Source organism: Chlorocebus sabaeus, chromosome 2 (assembly GCF_047675955.1).
Source record: "Chlorocebus sabaeus isolate Y175 chromosome 2, mChlSab1.0.hap1, whole genome shotgun sequence".
Lineage (NCBI taxonomy): Eukaryota > Metazoa > Chordata > Mammalia > Primates > Cercopithecidae > Chlorocebus > Chlorocebus sabaeus.
The window spans coordinates 13,456,845-13,480,063 of NC_132905.1; the positions used below are offsets into that span (position 1 = coordinate 13,456,845).

The following is a 23,219-nucleotide window of genomic DNA, read 5'->3' on the forward strand; positions in this document are numbered from 1 at the left end:
TGACTCATGCCTGTAATCCCAGCACTTTGGGAGGCTGAGGCGGGTGGATCACTTGAGGCCAGGAGTTCGAGACCAGCCTGGCCAACATGGCGAAAACCCATTGCTACAAAAAATACAAAAATTAGCCAGGTGTGGTGGCACGTGCCTGTAGTTCCAGCTACTTGGGAGGCTGAGGAGGGAGAATCGCTTGAACCCAGCAGAGGTTGCAGTGAGCTGAGATGGCACCACTGCACTCCAGCCTGGGCAAGAGTGAGACGCTGTCTTAAAAACAAAAACAAAAACAAAAACAAAAAGCAAGCAAACAAACAAAAAAACAAAGAAATGGGTGTCCTGGCTGGGTGCGGTGGCTCATGCCTGTAATCCCAGCACTTTCAGAAGTTGAGGCAGGTGGATCACCTGAGGTCAGGAATTCGAGACCAGCCTGGCCAACAGGCGAAACCCCATCTCTACTAAAAATACAAAAATTAGCTGGGTGTGGTGGGGGGCGCCTGTAATCCCGGCTACTCAGGAGGCTGAGGCAGGAGGATGGCATGAACCTGGGAGGTGGAGCTTTCAGTGAGCCGAGATTGCGCCACTGCACTCCAGCCTGGGAGACAAAGCAAGATTCTGTCAAGAAAAGAAAAGGGAAAGGGAAAGAAAAGATGGTGTCCTTTCTCTGTATTCTAGGCCTCTTATCTTAGCTGAATTGAAGAAAAATATGTATAAGGCCCTAGATATTCACTGTCATGTTAATAAACCCTTCCTTGGTCTCCATTGTGGGGCCTGAATGGAAAAACGAAAGTCCCAGAATCTGGGCCTTGGGACTCAGCATTACAAGGGACGAGACCCTGATTTATACCAGCTTAAGCCAAGACAGGAATTTACTGGCTCATAAAATTTAGACATCTGGGATTCGGTTTGGCTTTAGGTATAGCCGGAAACAGTGAGGTGTGTGGAGATGGGGGCTTTAGGGCTGATTTTCCTTTACCTGGCTTGGAGGAGCTTCCTTGGCTGAACCAGTCATGGTGGCCAGAAGAATGTGGAGGTGACTCTCTGTGTTCTACTCCATGTAACTATGTGCACTGAACAGTGCTGTGGGATCATTCACCATAAGAAACCCGCCCGGCAGGCGTGGTGGCTCACGCCTGTAGTCCCAGCACTTTGGGAGGCCGAGGCGGGTGGATCACAAGGTCAGGAGTTAGAGACCAGCCTGGCCAACATGAGGAAACCCCATCTCTATTAAAGATACAAAAAATTAGCCCGGTGTGGTGGTGTGCACCTGCCATCCCAGCTATTCAGGAGGCCAAGGCAGGAGAATTGCTTGAACCCAGGAGGCGGGGGTTGTGGAGCGCTGAGATCATGCCGTTTCTCTATAGCCTGGGCGACAGGGCAAGACTCTGTCTCAAAAAAAAAAGAAAAGAAAAGAAAAGAAAAGGGGTCTCTGAGCCAAGGTAGAGCCAAGTCAGCCAGGCAGGCCTAGGCTCCAGCAATCTTCTTGCCTCAGCCTCCTGAGTAGCCGGGACCACAATCACACATCACCACAACCAGCTTTTTTTTTTTTTTTGTATTTTTAGTAGAGTCGGGGTTTTGCCATGTTGCTCAAGCTGGTCTTCAACTCTAGGGCTCAAGTGATCCTCCTGCTTCGGCTTCCCAAAGAGCTGGGATTACAGACGTGAGCCATTGCACCCAGCCAGTACCATGGGTTTTGTTTGTTTGTTTTGTTTTGTTTTGTTTTTTGTTTTTTGTTTTTTTGAGACAGGGTCTCCCTCTGTTGTCCAGGCTGGAGTGCAGTGGCATGATCTCGGCTCACTGCAACCTCTGCCTCCCAAGTTCAAGTGATTCTCCTGCCTCAGCCTCCCAAGTAGCTGGGATTAGAGGCATGCACCACCATGCCTGGCTAATTTTTGTATTTTTAGTAGAGACAGGTTTTTGCCATGTTGGCCAGGCTGGTCTCAAACTCCTAACCTCAGGTGATCCTCCTGCCCCGGCCTCCCAAAGTGTTGGGATTACAGGCGTAAGCCACCATGCCTGGCCGGGTTTCTTCTTTACCCCCGCTTTTTCACTTCATGGTAGACACAGCACCCTTTCCTAGTGAGCCCAAACATAGCCTCAGACTCTATCTCAACACTATACCCAAAGCAACCAGTACCTCCCACCTTGGCGTTGGAACCTGAACCAAAACTCTTCACAATTCCTGCTCCAAGCAGATGGAGATAGAAAAGCGCACTCTGAGCGTTGAGTGATCTGCCCAGTGTCACACGGGAACTCAGGCACACAACCCTCCTGACTCAGCCAGCCCCCTTCCTGTGGGATCCTGCCTGGTGTGAGCCTTGAAAGAAGGTCTGTCCCTCAGTGGAGATTTCCACTCCAGGCAGCAGCTGCACATGCACATGGAGAAGAAACAGACTTGAGGTCAGAGCAAAGCCAACAGCGCGACTGCCAACCCAGCTCTCAGGAGTGGCACACAGACAGGCGGGAGGGCTCACAGCCTAGCAGCCACACTGTCCACCACAGAGATCTCACTGGGCTTCATGGTGTCCCACCTTAAATATTAGGTTGGTGCAAAAGTAATTGCAGTTTTTGTCCTTGAAAGTAATATATTGGGACCAGGTGCGTTAGCTCACGCCTGTAGTCCCAGCACTTTGGGAGGCCAAGCAGGTGGATCACATGAAGTCAGGAGTTCGAGACCAGCCTGACCAACATGGTGAAACCCTGTCCTCTACTAAAAATACAGAAATTAGCTGGGTGTAGTGTCGAGTGCCTGTAATTCCAGCAAGTCAGGAGGCTGAGGCAAGAGAATCACTTGAACCTGGGAGGCGGAGTTTGCAGTGAGCCGAGACCATGCCATTGAACTCCAGCCTGGGGAATAAGAATGAAACTCTGTCTCAAAAAAAAAAAAAAAAAAAAAAAAAGAGAGAGAGAGAGAAAGGAATAAGTAATATATTAGGTATTCAAGCATTAGATACAATTAAATCTAATAATGTGCTCGAGTTGACGGCCACTCTCAAATGGTGAGAGAGGTGAGGTGTTTTCCTTCGGGGATGGGGATCAGGGTTGTCTTGGATGGTGGGCAAATGGCTGGCAGCAGTCTAGGGAAGCCAGAAAGTGGAGAGTAAATCCTGATGTGGCCACTGTTCTGCCAGCTCAGCTTTGCCCAATGAAGGGGAGAAAATAGGTGGCAGAGAGTCAGCCGCTTGTTTGCCATAGGAAGGCACTGAAAGGCTGTCCTGACCTCTAGGGGCCTCTTGTGATATGAACTTCATCATTTTAGGGAGCTGACCTTGGGGTCATGTGCTCACCACGCCAAGACCTTCACATGCATTATGCTAATTAGTATTCACAGAATAGCCCTGAGAGGCAGGTGGAGTTGTTCCCTATGATCAGATGCTGCACTGGGGACTTGGAGAGGTGGAGTCGCACTGCCTGACCCTGGCTCTTAGCCACTGTGCCATACTCCACGGACTGGCAGACACTGTGAAGCGGAACAGAACAGGGTATGTGAGTCACCTGACAATCATTAATCACGTTGTAGCGAGCAGTAGGTCTGGGTAAGGTGCTGGGAGGCAGCATGCGGGAGTCCCAGCCTCAGGTCACTTGCTGAAGGACAGAGGTGCACTGGAGAAAACGTGGCCTCAGAGGCAGAATCACGTCAGTGAATACCTGTGTGACTCACTCAGTTGAGCTCAGGGCCTACAAACAGGTGCAGTCAGCAGTTTGAAAACTTTTTTTTTTTTTTTGAGACAGTCTCTCTGTGTCACCTGGGCTGGAGTGCAGTGGTGAGATCTTGGCCTACTGCAACCTCCACCTCCCCGGTTCAAGTGATTCTCCTGGCCTCAGTCTGCAGAGTAACTGGGACTACAGGCATGTGCTATGACACCTGGGTAATTTTTATATTTTTGGTAGAGACGAGGTTTCACCATGTTGGCCAGGCTGGTCTCGAACTCCTGACCTCAAGTGATCCGCCCGCCTCGGCCTCCCAAAGTGTTGGGATTACAGGCATGAGCCACTGTGTCTGGCCTGAAAACTTCTTGTCTAGCACAAACTCCCATTGTACAGGTGAGAAAGCTGAAGCTCGGAAAGAATTGACTTCCCCCTTGTCACCATGGCCAGAGAGTGGTGGGATCAGGACTGGGATCCTCCCTGGGGTCCTGGTCCAGTGGATACCCCTGTGGGTCCAGAGAGAAGGTATGAACTGTGATGGAAGGGCAGTGGTGGGCCACCTGAGAGGAGGGTCCTTGGTGGGCAGAGGCATCCAGGCACACCAGATGGAGAAATAGCTTAGGGCACTGTGTCTTGCTGTCTGCAATAACTCCCCAGGGGAGGGATGACAGAGGTCACGGCTGCACCTGTGAAGTCCACCACCTGGGCTCCAACCTAGCCCTGCCACTCTCCAGCCAGTGGCTCTGGGTGAGTCGTGTCACCTGCCTGAACCTCCTGGACCTCAGCACCTTCCTCTCAAGGGACATTATCCCACAGCCCATTGCCTGGCCCTTAGTGCCCAATTTCACCAATATGACCAATTATGACTGCTTATTTATTTCCATTTGGAAATTTACTTTTTTAAAAAATTTTTTTTAATTTTTTTTTTTTTTTCTTTTTTTGAGATGGAGTTGCTCTGTTGCCTGGGCTGGAATACAGTGGCACAATCTCGGCTTGCTGCAAGGTCCACCTCCCGGGTTCACACCATTCTCCTGCCTCAGCCTCCCGAGTAGCTCACGCCCAGCTAATTTTTTTTGTATTTTTAGTAGAGACGGGGTTTCACCATGTTAGCCAGGATGGTCTCCATCTCCTGACCTCCTGATCCGCCCACCTCGGCCTCCCAAAGTGCTGGGATTATAGGTGTGAGCCACTGCGCCTGGCTGGAAATTTACTTTTAATTCCTTTTGGCTTTCCCCTTCTCTGAGGGCTCCTTCTTTAGAGGGTCCTGCCCTGGATGAAGACAAAAGCAGATACTCCCAGGTAGTCTGGGACACAGCCACGCCTCCCGTGGGTCTGGAAGTGGCTGGTAGAAGAGTGAGTCTGTGGCTGATCCTTTTCCTCATCAGGAGTCAGCTCCTTGGAGCCTCCAGGGATGTCTGGAGCGGCTGCTGATTGCGGAACCAGCTGGAAGGGAAATTAGAGGGCAGATGTGGCCACAATGGAGACTGCAGCAGTCAGATCTTCCCCGAAGTGTAGTGGGACAGGTGCCACGCCTGGAGCCCCTCAGCCCCATGTTCAAATCCCAGCATCATCACTGCCTGCCTGTGGAGTGGATGTGATTCCTCCCATGGTCAGCTGAACTGGCTATGGACAGCAGCTGTCCCACGCGGGAGCCCAGGGGAAATGGAAAACATCTCCGCCCCAGGCCAGCTTCCCCTTCTCTCCCAGGCCCCGACCTGCCCTTTAGACTCAGGAGTCCCTGCTTCACCCTTTGTCCGGAACCTTCAAGAGACAACACAACTCTGATAACAGCAGTTCTGAGGCTGAGAAGGGGTTGTCGTGGGGACAGCGTGTTCCTGCAGCTAAGTCTTAGCCTCTTTGCCTCTCCTCAGAATGCTTCAGCCTAGGAAAGGGGAACTTGTCACTTGGGACTTACAGGGACACTGTTTTGAATGTAAACTCTCCCAAAGAGCCTCTGCCTGCTTTAGGGAGGAATGTTTGTTTGGGTTCTATGAATCAGAAACCTACTCTACCAATTTCAGGTTTTAAAAGGATGGGTCACGAGGCTATGGAGATGTTTCTCTTGGTTATTAAAAATATGTTAGGCTGGGTGCAGTGGTACATGCCTGTAATCCCAGCACTTTGGGAGGTAAAGACAGGAGGATTGCTTGAGCCCAGGAGTTGAAGACTGGCCTGGGCAACATAGTGAGACTGTGTCCCTACAAACCTACAATTTTTTTTTTTTTTTTTTTTTTTAGACGGTCTTGTTCTGTTGCCCAGGCTGGAGTGCAGTGGCATGATTTTTGCTCACTGCAACCTCTGCCTCCCGCGTTCAAGCGATTCTCCTGCCTCAGCCTCCCAAATAGCTGGGATTATATGCATGCACCACTACACCTGGCTAATTTTTGTATTTTTAGTAGAGATGGGTTTTCACCATGTTGGTCAGGTTGGTCTCGTACTCCTGACCTCAAGTGATCCACTCACCTTGGCCTCCCAAAGTGCTGGAATTACAGGCATTAGACACTGCACCCAGCCTCTACAAAATTTTGTTTTTTAAATTAGCCAGGTGTGGTGGTTCCTGTAGTTCCAGCCACTTGGAGGGCATAAGTGGGGGGTGCTGAGGTGGGAGGATCCCTTGAGCCCAGGAGGTCGAGGCTACAGTGAGCTGTGTTTGTGCCACTGCACTCCAGCCTGGGTGACAGAGCAAGACCCTATCTCAAAAAAAAAAAAAAAAAGTTAAATCCCAGAAAACCCAATGACACTAGTTTAAAGGAAGATTTGTTGGTTCATGTAACAGAAAGTTCAGGGGTAGTGCTGTGATTTGGATAGGGGGTGTCTGTCTCCAGCAAAACTCATGTTGCAATTCGATCCCCAATGTGGCAGTGATGGGAGTCGGGGCCTAGTGGGAGGTATTTGGGCTATAGAGGTGAATTCCTCATGAATGGCTTGTAAGTGCCACCCTCTCACTAGTGAGTGAGTTCTTGCCATCACTCTTGTGAGACTGAATTGGTTCTCCATCTAACCCATTGCTGTGAGAGTGGGTTATTATAAAGCCATGATGACCTTCAGGTTTTCTCCTGTTTTGCAGTCTCCCTTCTGTTTTCCCTTTTCCTGAATGTGGTGATGCAACGTGTAAGTCCTTGCCAGAAGTCAGGGCCATCCCTTTAAATGTCTCAGCCTGCAGAATTATAAAATGAAATAAGCCTCTTTTTTTTATGCATTACCCAGTCACAGGTATTCTTTTATAGCAACACAAAACAGACTAAGACAAGTAGAGTGGGTTTCAGGTGAAGCTTGATCCAGCCACTTAGCTGTATCACTGGGATCCAGAATCCCACAGCACCTGCTCCTCTTTCTATATGGATGTACTCCCAGAATGACCACCCCACATCCAGGTATCCATGACCTTTAAGCTCAAGTAGATGAACCAGCAGGAACATCCTGTGTCTCTTGATCTACATTTCTGAGGGAGGGAATCCAGTACCCAGGCTCATCCTTTTAGGGCATGCATCTGAAGTCATGTTTGTGGCCAGTGAGTGAATGGTCTCTCCCGGGTCTGGTGTCCGTAGCTTTCTCAGTCATCAGTGGCCAGACCATGTGGGTCACGTGCCTCCTCCACCTCCTCAGAGACAGGGTGTCTGAGAAGGGGTCACAAACAGGTCAGTCACCCCAATACCTTCCCAAAGAAGTCAGGACTCAGCTGGTGAGTCTCCAAGGACCCCGTAACTCCTCCCTGGCCTGGAAACCACCCAAAGAGGCCTATTTTGGTCTTAATTTGTAATTTTGGGAGAATTTTAAGTTTGGTTCTGGTTAGAATTTTTTTTTTTTTTTTGAGACGGAGTTTTGCTCTTGTCACCTAGGCTGGAATGCAATGGTGCAATCTCAGCTCACTGCAACCTCTGCTCCCATCTGCCTCCCAGGTTCAAGTGATTCTCCTGCCTCAGCCTCCCAAGTAGCTGGGATTACAGGTGCCTGCCACCATGTCTGGCTAATTTTTGTATTTTTAGTAGAGACGGGGTTTTGCCATGTTAGCCAGGCTGGTCCTGAGCTCCTGACCTCAGGTGATCCACCCCCGTCAGCCTCCCAAAGTGCTGGGATTACAGTCGTGAGCCACCACACCCGGCCCTGCTTAGAATTTTTATGCCTGGGTATTTCCTGATGTTTTGTTTCTGGTTCATTCAGGAGGAGAAATTCAGACTTCGGTTCAGGAAATGGTTTTAATCACTGTCCCCAAGAAATCGGCCAACAAGTATATGTGTCCACCGTGAGGTGGAAAACCCAGAATCATTTTCAGATGACTGTTAACCAGCGGCAGGATGGCTTCTGCAAGCAAATGCTGTATTATTATTTTTTTTATTTCATACCAGGAAAAGGGTTTTATCTTCAAAACAATGTATCCACGTCACTAATCGGTCTGGAAGAACTTGTTTGGCCAAATTTAGAACCCACAATAAAGTCAGAGAGAATAAATTTAGAACTGAACTCTGAGCTCTCAGGGCCAGCAGTTCCGTTTGGCACTGTGTACTTGCTAACTCCATCTGCCACCTTGAGCTTGATTGTGTTTCCCCTTTACCTCCCGGGTCCACCAGAATTTGCAGGATAACGTAGCCTTGAAGAGTAAGACCTGGCATCTAAACCTGTCTTCACCATTTCGAAGCTGTGGGACTCTAGGAACGTGTTTCACCTCTCTGAGCCTTAGTTTCATCATCTTTTAAAGAAGGATGGAGGGTAATAATAACATCTTTTTTTTTTTTTTTTTTTTTTTTTTTTTTTTTTTTTTTTTTTTTTTGAGACGGAGTCTCGCTCTGTCGCCCAGGTTGGAGTGCTGTGGCCGGATCTCAGCTCACTGCAAGCTCCGCCTCCCGGGTTCACGCCATTCTCCTGCCTCAGCCTCCCGAGTAGCTGGGACTACAGGCGCCCGCCACGGCGCCCGGCTAGTTTTTTGTATTTTTTTAGTAGAGACGGGGTTTCACCATGCTAGCCAGGATGGTCTCGATCTCCTGACCTTGTGATCCACCCGTCTCGGCCTCCCAAAGTGCTGGGATTACAGGCTTGAGCCACCGCGCCCGGCCAATAACATCTTATAAAATAACGCGTTGCAAAGATTGATTAGATTTTTTTTTTTTTTTTTTGAGACAGAATCTCGCTCTGTTTCCCAGGCTGCAGTGCAGTGGGGCAGTTACAGCCCACTGTAACGTTGATCTCCTGAGTCTAATCAATCCTCCCGCCTCAGCCTCCTGAGTAGTAGGCATGTGCCACCACACCTGGCTAATTTTTAAAAATTTTATTTTGTAGAGATAGGATCTCACTCTGTTGTCCAGGCTGGTCTTGAACTTCTGGGCTCAAGCGATCCTCCCAGCTTGGTCTCCCAAAGTGCTGGGATTACAGGTGTGAGCCACCTCTCCCAGTTCAACCATTCTGATTTCTGTCTCCGAATTTGAGTACTCTAGGAACCTCATATAAAAGGAATTGTACAATACTTGTCCTTGTGTAATGGGCATGTTGTCTTAGCATGGTTCATCCATGTTGTCACATGGGTCAAAATTTTCTTCCTTTTTAAGGCTGAATAATATCTCCTTGCATATATACACCCCACATTTTGTTTATCTATTCATCTGTCAATGAACATTTGGGTCTCTTGTACCTTTTGGCTATGATGGATAATATGGCTGTGAATATAGATGTACAAATATTTGTTAGAGTCCCTGCTTTTGCTTCTTTTGGGTATATACACAGAAGTTTGATTAAGACATTTTATGGAGGCTGGGTGTGGCGTCTTACACCTATAATCCCAGTACTTTGGGAGGCCGAGGTAGGAGGATCACTTGAGCCCAGGAGTTTGAGACCAGCCTGGGCAACAAACTGAGGCCCTGTTACTACAAAAAAAAAAAAAAAAAAATTTGCCAGGCATGGTGGTGCACCTGTAGTCCTAGCTACTTAAAAGGGAGGCTGATGCAGAAGGATCCCTTGAGCCCAAGAGTTCAAGGTTGTAGTGAAGTATGATCGCACCACTGCACTCCAGCTTGGGCAACAGGTAAGACCCTGTCTCTCTCTAAAAAATGAAAAAGATATTTACCCTATGCTTGGCATATAGTAAACACTTAACACGTTGTAGCCAATAAAACCAGTATTAGAAAAATACTGGGTGAAATTTTTAAAGTGCAGATTTAAGAATGGGATGTCATTTTTGCCTGTCAAATTAACAATAACTAAAAGGTAATAATCCTCAGTGCAGCTGGGATGTGGTAAGATGGGTCTCTCTCTCTCTCTCTTTTTTTTTTTTTTTTTGAGATAGAGTCTCACTCTGTTGCCCAGGCTAGAGTGCAGCAGTGTGATCTCGGCTCACTGCAATCACCACCTCCCAGGTTCAAGCAATTCTCCTGCCTCAGCCTCCCGAGTAGCTGGGATTACAGGCATGTGCCACCATGCCTGGCTAATTTTTGTATTTTTAGTAGAGATGAGGTTTTGCCATGTTGGCCAGGCTGGTCTCGAACTCCTGACCTCAAGTGATCCGCCTGCCCAGGCCTCCTAAAGTGCTGGGATTATAGGCGTGAACCACCACACCTGGCCTCTTTCTTTGTGTGTGTAGAGAGATGGGGTCTCACTATGTTGCCAGGGCTGGTCTTAAACTCCTGGGCTCAAGTGATCCTCCCACCTTGGCCTCCCAAAGTGTTGGGACTATAGGTATGAGCCACCTCGCTTGGCCATAGGGTTCTCTCATACACATCTGTAGCTAATCTTTCTAGAAAGCAACTTGCAGTGCTAAATATGGTATATCAAGGCTCTTGGAAGTGATCATACTATTTGATCCATCGTTTAACTTCTGAGAATTCATCCCAAAGATGGAGCCTCAAACATAGACCAAGATTTGGGTCTAGAGATATTTATCACAGCAATCTTTATAATATTGTGGAAGCAACCTCTATTTCCATCCATAGGAAACGGTTTAAAAACTAATGTATGGACTATTTTGCAGTCATTAGAAATGCTTGGCTGGGCACAGTGGCTCATGCCTGTAATCCCAGCACTTTGAGAGGCCAAGGCAGGCGGATCACGAGGTCAGGAGATCGAGACCATCCTGGCTAACACGGTGAAACCCTGTCTCTACTAAAAAATAGAAAAAATTAGCCAGGTTTGCTGGCGGGCCCCTGTAGTCCCAGCTACTCAGGAGGCTGAGGCAGGAGAATGGTGTGAACCCGGGAGGCGGAGCTTGCAGTGAGCCGAGATCACGCTACTGCACTCCAGCCTGGGCAACAGAGCGAGATTCCGTCTCAGAAAAAAGAAATGCTTATGAGTTGAGTGGGCGCGGTGGCTCACGCCTTGTAATCCCAGCACTTTGGAAGACCAAGGTGGGTGGATCACGAGGTCAGGAGTTTGAGACCAGCCTGACCAATGTGGTGAAACCCCGTCTCTACTAAAAGTACAAAAATGAGCCGGGTGTGGTGGCGGGTGCCTGTAATCCCAGCTACTCAGGAGGCTGAGGCAGGAGGATCATTTGAACACAGACAGGAGTTTGAGGCCCGCCTGGGCAACACAGCAAGACTCTGCCTCTAAAATGAGGCAATGAAACAGGAAACTGTATACACGATATTGTTTTATGAAAAAGAGATAAAAATTGTATATATTTCTCCTATAAAATAGGTACTGTTTGCATTTACTGTTGCTGAACCTTCACTAAGCTCTATATATACTTTCTCTTGTTTACTCCTCCCAACAATCAAAGAGGTAGGTACTATTGTTACACCATTTTACAGATGAGGAAACAGAGGTTCCAAGTGGTGACATGATTCTCAGGGTTACACAGCCAGCAAGTAGCAGAGCTAGGATTCAAACCCAGGCCCTTCAACTCCAAAGAGTAGAAAAGGACAGCCTGGCCAATATAGTAAAACCCTGTCTCTACTAAAAATACAAAAATTAGCCGGGCGTGGTGATGCGGGCCTGTAGTCCCAGCTGCTCAGGAGGCTGAGGCAGGAGAATCGCTTGAACCCAGGAGGCAGAGGTTGCAGTGAGCCGAGATCACGCTACTGCACTCCAGCCTGGGCAACAGTGAAACTCCGTCTCAAAAAGGAAAGAACAATTCTGCAGTCAACCCTAACCTAACCATAGGAGTGATTTTTACTTTCTTCTTCATCCTTGTCTGTATTTTTTTCCCAAACTGGGAGGAGGTAGAGGGAGCAATTTACTAGATAAAAAGGGAAAGAAAGAATTGCTAGTTTCAAGCAGGCATCTTTGAAGATAAAACATGAACGTCTCGTGCCTCATGCCACGAACTCAGTTCATGTTCATCTTTTTTCTGGTTAAAGAAGAGCAGAGTGTCCTGGCTGAGTCTTTTGGCTGATTACTTAATAATGGGAGGGTGTGCTGTGGACACACACACACACACACACACACAGCCCACACCAACCGAGACAGGAGGGAGACAAAACCCAGCAGTAGCCAAAACTCTGCTAGATCGATGCAGACTGTTACGGGCGCAGCTTTCCAAAAAGCAGAGCTCAGTGAAATAAATATTTTTCCTGTGAGAAGAGGCTTAAGTCGGCGATCTTAACAACCCCCCAATTCATTCCAGATCCACTCAGAGCAGCTGGCGTCAGCGGGCCCATCTTGATACACTTAGGTTTGCTTGCTAACTGCAGTGAGCCCGTGTGTCTGGCTGCTTTCACCCACTGGGCAGTGTGCCCTGGGGCACTGGGCAGGGGGGCAAGGAGGAGTTTGTCCCTGGGGAACCCTCTTCCCACTCCCTCTCAGCTCCCCACAACTTCTGGGGGTTTCTCACTTTTTTTTCCCCCTGTAAAACCACTATTTAATCTAAACTGGAGGCCTGAGAACTCAACCTCTTCTTGGGAAAAGGCTCCATTCTCTTAGTCCTGGAGACAATATGCAGGAAGAATGTACAGTCAGGGGCTCAGGAAACATACAAATGGAAAGTCTGGGTTACCTCAAAAAGCGGGAGCTTCACTACCCAGGAAGAAATTCATTGATTGGTTCATTTACTTGCTCACTCAACAATGGTTGGCTGGGTGCAGTGGCTCATGCCCGTAATCCCAGCACTTTAGGGGGCCGAGTTGGGCGAATGGATGGCTTGAGGCCCAGAGTTTGAGACCAGCCTCGGCAACACAGCGAAACCCCATCTCTACTAAAAATACAAAAAGTAGCTGGTGTGGTGGTGCGTGCCTGTAGTCCCAGCTACTCGGGGAGTTGAGGTGGGAGAATCACCTGAGTTTGGGAAGTTGAGGCTGCAGTGAGTGGTGTTGGTGCCATTGCATACCATCCTAGGGGAAAGATTGAGATGCTGTCTCAAACAAACAAACAAAAACCACCAAACATACCAAAAAAAAAAAAAAAAAAAGCAATGTTTAATTGAATCACCTCCTAAGTGTAAGATGTGGAACAAAGCTGATATACGATAGGACAAAGCCACTGGAGATACAGATTAATTCATTCATCTATCCCTCCATTCATTCGTTCATGGAAATTTGCTGAGTGCCTCCTATATGTTAGGTCCTCTCCTCCTAGTGCTGGGGACTTAGCAGTGAACCACGCAGACAAAAACCCTGCCTCCTGGGTGGGTCATGAGGTCAGGAGTTCGAGACCAGCCTGGCCAACAGAGTGAAACCCCGTCTCTACTAAAAATACAAAAATTAGCCGGGCGTGATGGTGGGCACCTGTAGTCCCAGCTACTTGGGAAGCTGAGGCAGGAGAATCAATTGAACCCGGGAGGTGGAGGTTGCAGTGAGCCGAAATCGCGCCACTGTACCCCAGCCTGGGCGACAAGAGCAAAATTTCATCTAAAAAGAGAAAAAACCCTGCTTCCTAGTACTTGCCTCCTAGCACTTCTAGTTGGGATGACAGACATCAGACGAGGACAAGGTAATGTATGGAATGTCAGATGGTATTAAACGTTAAAGAGAAAAAGCAGAAAAAGGGAGTTGGGAGATAGGGGGCTCAGTGGTCACACTTACAGATGAGGGGCCAGGAAAGGTTTCATGAGAGGGTATATTGAAGTCACAACCTGCAGGAGATGAGGGGAGTGCATTAAATAACAGTGACCCCTGGATCACGCAAGTCCCTTTTCAATGATCTTTCAGTGCTGATTATGCCAGTGAGGAATACCCCAGGCGGGTGGATCGCTTGACTCCAGGAGTTTGAGACCAGTCTGGGCAACACGGCAAAACCCTGTCTCTACAAAAAAATAGAAAAAGTAGCCGAGTGTGGTGGTGCATGCCTGTAGTCCCACCTACTTGGGAGGCTGAGGTGGGAGAATTGCTTAAACCTGGGAGGCAGATGTTTCAGTGAGCCAAGATGGCATCACTGCACTCTAGCCTGGACAACATAGGGAGACCCTGTCTCAAAAAAAAAAAAAAAAAAAAAAGGCAAGTGTCGTGGCATATGCCTGTAATCCCAGGAGGCTGAGGCAGGAAAATTGCTTGAACCCAGGAGGCAGAGGTTGCAGTGAGCCAAGATCGTGCCACTGCACTCCGGCCTGAGTAATAGAGGGAGACGGTCTCAAAAAAAATAAAAATAAAAAAAATATATATATATATAGAATTTAGTGGGGTTTTTTTTTGTTTTGGTTTTGTTTTTTGGCATATTCACAAAGCTGTGCAACCATCACCACTAGCAGTTTTACACCAAAAGAAACCCCATACCTATTAGTAATGACTCCCATTCTCCCCTCCCCTAACTTCTGGCAATGACTGATCCATTTTCTGTCTCTCTGGATTTGCCCGCTCTGGACTTGGATGTCAGCGGAGCCATGCCTTCTGTGGCCTGCTGTGTCTGGCTTCTTTCACTTAGCGTACTGTTTTCAAGGTTCATCTGTCTCGCAGCCTGCATCAGGGCTTGGTCCCTTTTATACGGCCCTATAGTGTCCCTTTGTATGACTGTCTCACATTTTGTTTACCCACTCATCAGCTCGTAAACATTTGAGCTGTTTTTACTTCTTGGCTACTATGAATAATGCTGCTCTGAATGTCTGTGTACAGGTTTTGCGTGGACATATGTTGACATTCCTCTTGGATGTATACTTAGGAGTAGAATTGCCGGGTCGTATTTACATGTAACCATTTGCTTAATTTCATACTTAACCATTTGAGGAACTGCCAAGCTGTTTTCCAAACTAGCTGTGCCCTCTTGCTTGTCATCAGCAGTGTACCAGCGTTTCAGTTGCCCCACATCCTCTCCAGCACTTGCTGTGGTCTGTCTTTTGGATGATGGCCACCCTAGTGTGTGTGTGCAGTGGTATCTCCCTGGGGATTTGAGCTGCATGCCCAGTTGTCAGAACTTTGGTCAAGGCTGTGCTTATGGGTATAGAGAGGGCTCGGCAATTTCTTTTTTCTTTTCTTTATTTTATTTTATTTTTTACACAGAATCTCTCTCTGTCACCCAGGCTGGAGTGCCATGGTGCAATCTTGGCTCACTTCAGCCTCCACCTCCCAGGCTCAAGCGATTCTCCTGTCTCAGAATCCCAAGTAGCTGGGATTACAGGCGCCCACCACCGCGCCTGGCTAATTTGTGTATTTTCAGTAGAGATGGGGTTTCACCATGTTGGCCAGGCTGGTCTTGAACTCCTGACCTCAAGTGATCCGCCTGCCCCAGCCTCCCAAAGTACTGGGATTATAGGTGTGAGCCACCGTGCCCAGCCTCGGTGATTTCTTGAGGGACAGCCAGTGGGGCCTCAGGGTTTGGAGTCTGGGAGGATTTGGGGGTGGGATAGGCCTGGGGAGAGTACATGCCAGGGACAGAACTGGGAGACTGGACCCACCCTCTTCCTGGGCCCAGGGCCACCTCCTCCCTTAAAGGTGTAAGGCCTTGGTCTCTTGGTCTTCATTTAGACCAAGAGAAAGAGGTTCCACAGCAAAACTCTAAATACAAATCCTTCCTGAGGGAAGCTAATGCAAAGGGAGTCTTAAGGAGGGAGCTCCACTCAGGCCTATGCTGGACTCCAAGGGGGAGTTCAAAGACGTAAGGTCTTGTCTTTGCCCCGCCATGTCCACAAGAACATAACGCATGTACCATCTACTTTCCCCAAAGTTGTGGTTTTCTGTTCAGGTTCCTGATTCCCTATTTGGCCTGTAGCTCCCAGAGCAGCAGATCTGGGCTCTTCCCTATCTTCTTTGGTGTGTGGGCAGTTCATTGAAGAACACTGGTGCATTGGTGTTAGTTCTCAGCTGGTTTCTAATATTTAACATATACAGTGTTTCTTGAGCTATTACTATGTGTCCTTACGACGCATACCCTGCTCTGATGATTTCCGTGCATTTTATTTCCACCGCTATTTCACAGAGGAGGAAACTGAAGATATAAGAGGTGAGCAAGGGAGTGTGGACAGCATTCTACAGCCAGTGGATGGAATTGCCAAGATTTGAGCATCTTTCCGTCTGACTCCAAAGCCTTTGTCTGTAACCACTAGACTATACTGGGAGGGTAGATTGAGTAGGAGCCTTCCATTTTCAGGCTTCCTTGACAGAAGGTGTATTGGTTTTCCACGGCTGTGTAACAAATGATCCAGACCTAGCAACTTAAAACAATATCCATGTATGAGCTCACAGCTGTGTTGGTCCAGAGTCTGGCATGGCTGAGTTCTCTGCTCATCACAAGGCTGAAATGCAAGATGCTGGTCAGGCTGAGTTCTTGTCTGGAGGATCTGGGGACAAATCCACTTCCAAGGTCATTCAGTTCCATGGGGTCATAGGACTGAGGTCCCCATTTCCTTGCTAGCTGTCACTGGGGGGCACCTTTCAGCTTCTAGAGGCCTCCCGTATTCCCCACCATGTGGCCACCTTCATCTCCAAAGCCTGCAACAGAAAATCTCTCTCACACTGAATCCCTCTCATACTTTGAACCTCCTTGGCCAGTAAGAGCCAGTATTATAGGAGGCTGAGGCAGGAGAATCGCTTGAACCCAGGAGGCAGAGATTGCAGTGAGCCGAGATCATGCCACTGCACTCCAGTCTAGGCCATAGAGCAAGAGTCGGTCTCAAAAAAAAAAAAAAAAAAAAAAAAAGCCAGTCCTATTTGAGGGCTCTCTAATTAGGTCAGGCCCACCCAGGCTAATCCCCCTTTTGTCATATATGGTAACCATGGCAGTCAGATCATAATATTCCCAGGTTCTGCCCACAATCAAAGGGGTGGAACCTGTGAATATTATGGGCTTAGAGAAGTAGAGCGTCTTTGGGATCATCTTAATATGCCACTTACAGAGACTGGGGAAGGTCTTGGGTGCTGATAATAACAATAGCAGTAGCAATAGTGATATTAGTACTTCTTTTCCTTTGCTTAGAACTTTGTGGATTACAGACTGATTCTACATCTGTAATCCTGCAGGAGGCTGTGACAGACTGGGTCACTCTGAAATTCATATGTTGAGGTTGGATGTGGTGGCTCACACCTGTAATCCCAACACTTTGGGAGGCCAACGTGGGCAAATTGCTTAAGCCCACGAGTTCAAGACCAACCTGAGCAACATGGTGAAATCTCTTCTCTACTAAAAGTACAAAAAGTTAGCCGGGTGTGGTGGTGCATGCCTGTGGTCCCAGCTACTCAGGAGGCTGAGATGGGAGGATTGTTTGAGCCCAGGAGGTGGAGGTTGCAGTGAGCAGAGATTGCGCCACTGCACTCCAGCCTGGCGACACTGTGTGAGACACTATCTCAAAAAAAAAAAAAAAGAAAGAAAGAAAATTCCTATGTTGAACCCAAACCCCCATGTGCTGTGATTAGGAGGTGGGGCCTTTGGGAGGTGAATAGATCTCGAAGGTGGAGGCCTGGTGAATGGGATTAATGGGATTAGTGCTCTTATAGCAGAGGTTCCAGAGTGTTCTCTTGCCTCTTCCCTCCAAGTGGGGATGAAATGAGAGGACTATAGTCTGCAGCCTGGAAGAGGGCCCTCACCAGAACCTGACTATGCGGTCACCCTGATCTCCAACTCCTTGCCTCCAGAACCATGAGAAATAACCCCCAACCCCCACCCGCCGGCTTATGGTTCTCTGTTACACACAGACTGCAGGCTGTAACGTATGTGCCTGTATCCCCATTTCACCCATGGGGCGAGTACAGCTCAGACAGGAGACTGCCTAGCTAGCCTGGCTGGGCCTGGAGCCCAGATCTTTTGACCCCAGGCCAGGGCTTTTGGCGCCCAGAGCATCCCCTGCCCCCACTGGAAGCCTCAAACCTCATTACCATCCTTGGAAGGGGGCAAAGTATCTGCTTCCAGCCAGCCTAGCCCTCGGGGAGCACTTCCCTGTAAACTCACCCCACTGGGTCATCCAAATGGCTTTTACAGGAATTGCCTGTGGGCGAGCAACCTCACCTCATTAAGCAGGAAAAGCAATAAAGCCCGAGGGCTGCAGAATCAGGATAGCTCCTGGGCAGGAAGCGCCCAGTCCCTGGGAGTGGGGGGGACAGGCAGGCTGGGCCAGGCTTGGCTGTATGGCCAAGACCAAGGGCCCATGCTCTCCAGAGGGGAACGTGTCAGGACTGTCACCATTGTCCCACCTCTGAGTGTGCCAGGCATCCTTCCTGGGGGCCTACATTTTATTTTATTTTATTTTATTTTATTTTATTTTATTTTATTTTATTTTATTTTATTTTATTTTTGAGTCGGCTTGCTCTGTAGCCAGGCTGGAGTGCAGTGGCATGATCTCAGCCCACTGCAACCTCTGCCTCCTGGGTTCGAGCAATTCTCCTGCTTCAGCCTCCCGAGTAGCTGGGATTACAGGCACCTACCATCACACCTGGCTAATTTTTGTATTTTTAGTAGAGACGGGGTTTTGCCATGTTGGCCAGGCTCGTCTCCAACTCCTAACCTCAGGTGATCCGCCCAACTCGGCCTCCCAAAGTGCTGGGATTATAGGCATGAGCCACTGTGCCTTGCCCCTAATTCAATAACATCATATCCTTATAAGAAGAGGGAAGACCTGTGAAGACAGAGACACTGGGAAGTACCATGGGACAACAGAAGCAGAGATTGGCATCATGCAGTTACAAGACCAGAAATGTCAAGGATCGGTGGCCATCATGGGGAGCTCAGAAGAGGCAAGGAAGGATTCTTTCCTAGATCCTTTAGAGCAGGGGTCCCCAACCCCTGGGCCATGGACTTGCACTCATCCATGGCCTGTTAGGAACTGGGCCACAGAGCAGGAGGTTGGCAGCAGGCAGGTGAGCGAAGCTTCATCTGTATTTAGAACCACTCCCCATCGCTTGCGTTACCTCCTGTCAGATCAGTGGAGGCATTCGATTCTCAAAGGAGCACAAACCCTGTTGTGAGCTGTGCATGCGAGGGATCTTGGCTGTGTGCTCCTTATGAGAATCTAATGCCTGATCATCTATCACTGTTTCCCATCACCCCCAGATGGGAACATCCAGTTGCAGGAAAACAAGCTTAGGCTCCCACTGATTCCACATTAGGGAATGTGAGTTGTATAATTATTTAATTATATATTACAATGTAGTAGTAGAAATAAAGGGCACAATGAATGTAATGCACTTGAATCACCCCAGAACCACCCACCCAACCCCCACCCTGGTCGGTGGAAAAATTGTCTTCCACAAAACTTGTCCCTGGTGCCAAAAAGGTTGGGGACTGCTGCTTTAGAGGGAGCATGGCCCTGCCAACACCTTGATTTGGACTTCTAACCTCCAGAACTCGAAGACAATAAGTTTCCCTTGTTTTAAGCCACCTAGTTTGTAGTTTTTTTCTTTTTTTATACAACGTCCCCAGGAAACCATAGAGTACTCTGAATTATTTATTTATTTATTTATTGAGATGGAGTTTTGCTATTGTCACCCAGGCTGGAGTGCAGTGGCATAATCTCAGCTCACTGTAACCTCTGCCTTCCGGGTTCAGGCAATTCTCCTGCCTCAGCCTCTAGAGTAGCTGGGATTACAGGTGCCCACCACCATGCCCAGGTAATTTTTATATTTTTAGTAGAGATGGGGGTTTCTCCATGTTAGTGAGACTGGTCTAAAACTCCTGACCTCAGGTGATCCACCTGCCTTAGCCTCCCAAAGTGCTGGGATTACAGGTGTGAGCCACCATACCTGGCCACTACCCTGGATTTTAACCTTAGCAGCACAAAGTGGTAAGATAAGCTATATATTGTATTTTGTGTTTTCCTTTTAATGAAGAGAAAAAGAGCAAGTCCTCGCAATTGAAAGTGACTGTAAGATAATGCAGTGGCTTTCTATGTATAGATGAGGACCTGGAGGCTCAAAGAGGATAAGTGACTTGTCCAAGATTACATAGTGAGAATGAGGCAAAGGCTAGACTTGAACTTGCGTTGACTCCAAGGCCTCTGCTCACCTCTGTGTCAGTCTGTGGTTGTGTATCTTACAGGTTATTGGCATGTCTGTAAAGAGTCCCAAAATCCTAGTCCCTAGATGTCACTTTTCTTTTTTTCCTTTTGAGATGGAGTTTTGCTCTTGTCGCCCAGGCTGGAGTACAGTGGTGTGATCTCAGCTCACTACAACCTACACCTCCCAGGTTCAAGTGATTCTCCTGCCTCAGCCTCCCAAGTAGCTGGGATTACAGGTGCCCACCACCATGCCCAGCTAATTTTTGTATTTTTAGTAGAGACAGGGTTTTGCCATGTTGGCCAAGCTGGTCTCGAACTCCTGACCTCAGGTGATCTGCCCACCTCAGCCTCCCAAAGTGTTGATTACAGGCATGAGTCACTGCACCCGGTCCCCTTTTCTTTTTCACATTAGCTCAAAACTTAGTACTATCCTTTTCCTTATGGGAACTACCTATGCTAGCCACATTTCCTGTAATATGAGCCCCTGTGAAGCAAGTCTTCTTTCCCTGGTGATGTTCATTACAAAATTGGAGATGCATTCCCAACAAAGTCATCTCCCAGTAGACCCAAGTAAGAATGTTTGGCAAAGTAGAAATTAATTAATAAACAACTTGTAGCACACAAACTCTAGTGTCTGCCTGGAATGTTTTGCAACACTTTTGGAAATTCTAGAATTACAATCCTAGCACAAGCTGTTTATTTCAGGCTGTTAGGCCACATACATATCTCACATGCTTGAGAATCTACTGACTCCACTCTGAGCATCAGGAATGGAGCCCCTCTTCCTTTTGTGTGGGCATTTATAGTGGCTGGTAGAGCAGGGTTGCAATACCTGGGAAGACCAGGAGGGGTCTGCTTCCAACAGGAAATGGATTTAAGGCTGAAGGTTCTTGAAATTCAAGGCTTTGGGTTCTAGAAAATAAGTCTGTTCCTTTGGGAGGAAATCCACTCTCCTCAGGATGTAGGTTTAACCATCTGACTTAAATTCACTCAGTCCCGGGTCAGACATGGTGGCTCCCACCTGTAATTCCAGCACTTCGGGAGGCCCAGGAGGGTGAATCACTTGAGCTCAGGAGTTTGAGACCAGACTGGGCAACATCACAACAAAACCCTGTCTCTAACCAAAAATACAAAAATCTTCTGGCATGGTGGTGCACACCTATGGTCCCAGCTACTCAGGAGGCTGAGGCAGGAGGATCACTAGAGCCCAGGAAGTTGAGGTTGCAGTGAGCTGTGACCACACCACTGCACTCCAGCCTGGGTGACATAGTGAGACCCTGTCTATAAATAAATACATAAATACATGAAGTTGCTCAGTCCTGGGAATGGAACAAAGATGTGAAAGAAAATCTGACTTTTCCTGCCTCCCTACCTAGACACGATCCTGCCCCAGGGAGGCACTTCAGCTGGGGTCAGAGTGCCTGGGACAGTCTCCCTCTCCAATAGGCACCAGGATGAAAAAGAAACTGCATATTTCACTGTCAAAAGAAAAACTAGAACAGCATGCCGGCTTGATGTGTCTCTTGTAAATTGTTTACCTCTGGAGGACCAGATGGCTCATCTCTTGTTGAACCCTTGACCACTTCCCGTGCTGTTAACAGCCTCCACTAGCAAACAGACCCGGCTCCACTGGCTCACGTGGCTATGCGGGAGTCCCAAGGCCGGCTGGCCTGTGGGGAGTTGCGGGCATTCCAGAGGGCTGACTCAGCAGTCCTGGGCTCTGGATGCTTGAGGAAATGCAAGACAGGAAGGATCTAGGTTGGGCAAATGGTCAGGTGTGGCAGGGATGGACAGACAGCAGCTGGAGGGAGCAGGGATGGGCTTGAACTGCCCATGCCTACAGGGTTCCCAGTGCCCTTAGGCTATGGCCCTAGCATCTCACCCACCTACAGGGTCCTTCTAACGTAGTCCCCATTCACCTCATCTGCTCACCTCTTACCACTCAGATGCCTTGGAATGTCAGTCTCTCCCCTGGCCCCACCTCGCCCTGGCCACGTGTTGGGTGGAGTGGGAGAGGCCGCATCTCCCGCTGCTGCCTTACAGGCCTGGGGAGGATCCACAGACACAGGATGGATTGCGAACAGGCTTTGTCCTGACTATGACGTGATCTGACTGTGATTTAGTTTTGAGGGGTAGAACGGGACACAACGGTGCTCTTGCCTTCCTGGGCAGTAGGCAGCGAGCTTTTGGCCATCCCTGCCTGGGCTCCATCCTTAGACACCACAGAGCAAGGCCTCTCTGGAGCTGGCTGCTGGAATTTTTTTTGTAAATTACTTTATAATAAGAAATAGGGGCAGGGCACGGTGGCTCATGCCTGTAATCCCAGCACTTTGGGAGGCTGAGGCAGGTGGATTGCCTGAGGTCAGGAGTTCGAGACCAGTCTGGTCAACATGGTGAAACCCTGTCTCTACTAAAAATACAAAAAAATTAGCTGGGCTTGGTGGCGTGTACTTGTAATCCTAGCTACTCGGGAGGCTGAGGCAGGGGAATTGCTTGAACCATGGAAGTGGAGGTTGCAATGAGCCGATATTGCACCCCTGTGCTCTAGCCTGGGTGACGAGAGAGAAACTTCGTCTCAAAAAAAAAAAAAAAAGAAAAAAAGGGCTGGGTGGCTGCGTGCGGTGGCTCACACCTGGAATCCCAACACTTAGGGAGGTTGAGGTTGAGGATTGCTTGAGCCCAGGAGTTTGAGAGTAGTCTGGGCAACATAGTGACACTCCATCTCTACAAAAAATAAAAAATAAAAAGAAAAAAATTTTTAAAAAGCAAACAAAAAAAAACAAAACAGAAATTAGCTGGGCATGGTGGCACATGCCTGTAGTCCCAGCTACTCAGGAGACTGAGGTGGGAGGATTGCTTGAGCTCGGGAGGCAGAGGTAGCAGTGAGCCAAGATTGTACCACTGCACTCCAGCCTGGTGATAGGGCCAGATCTTGCCAAAAGAAAAAAAAAAAAGAAAAAAAGAAAAGAAAGATGTACCAATCCAGGTCATGAAAAGTATTACATGTTTATATTAAACGAATTAATGCATTTAACATGTATGCATGTTCTCCTTGAGCAACTAAAGTGGTAATTTGTTTCTGTGCACAAGAAAAGCCTAGAATTAATATATCTATTTTAGCAGTTATAAAATACTATGTTTTTAGTGTCAAAAATGTGCCTTAAGAATTTTTGGTTGGGGTCAGGTGCAGTGGCTCATGCCTATAATCCCAGCACTTTGGGAGGCTGCGGTGGGAGGATTACATGAAGCCAGGAGTTCCAAACCAGCCTGGGCAATATAGTGACAAACTAATGGACTTTTAAATTTTTTG

The 23,219-nt window shown here is 48.2% G+C and overlaps 1 protein-coding gene and 1 long non-coding RNA gene across 5 annotated transcripts in view; one reads left to right on the forward strand and one right to left on the reverse strand.

Annotated features, from left to right (window-relative positions):
• Positions 1 to 23,219, forward strand: part of RIPOR3 (RIPOR family member 3) — a 104,411-nt gene that overhangs the window by 22,949 nt on the left and 58,243 nt on the right. The gene's annotated exons all lie outside the window — the stretch shown is intronic.
• LOC140708863 (uncharacterized) lies at positions 6,750 to 23,217 on the reverse strand. The gene is made up of 3 exons (XR_012089109.1): positions 21,842 to 23,217; positions 21,448 to 21,636; positions 6,750 to 7,237 (listed from the first exon to the last, which is right to left on the reverse strand). It is a non-coding gene; the product is annotated as an uncharacterized lncRNA (long non-coding RNA).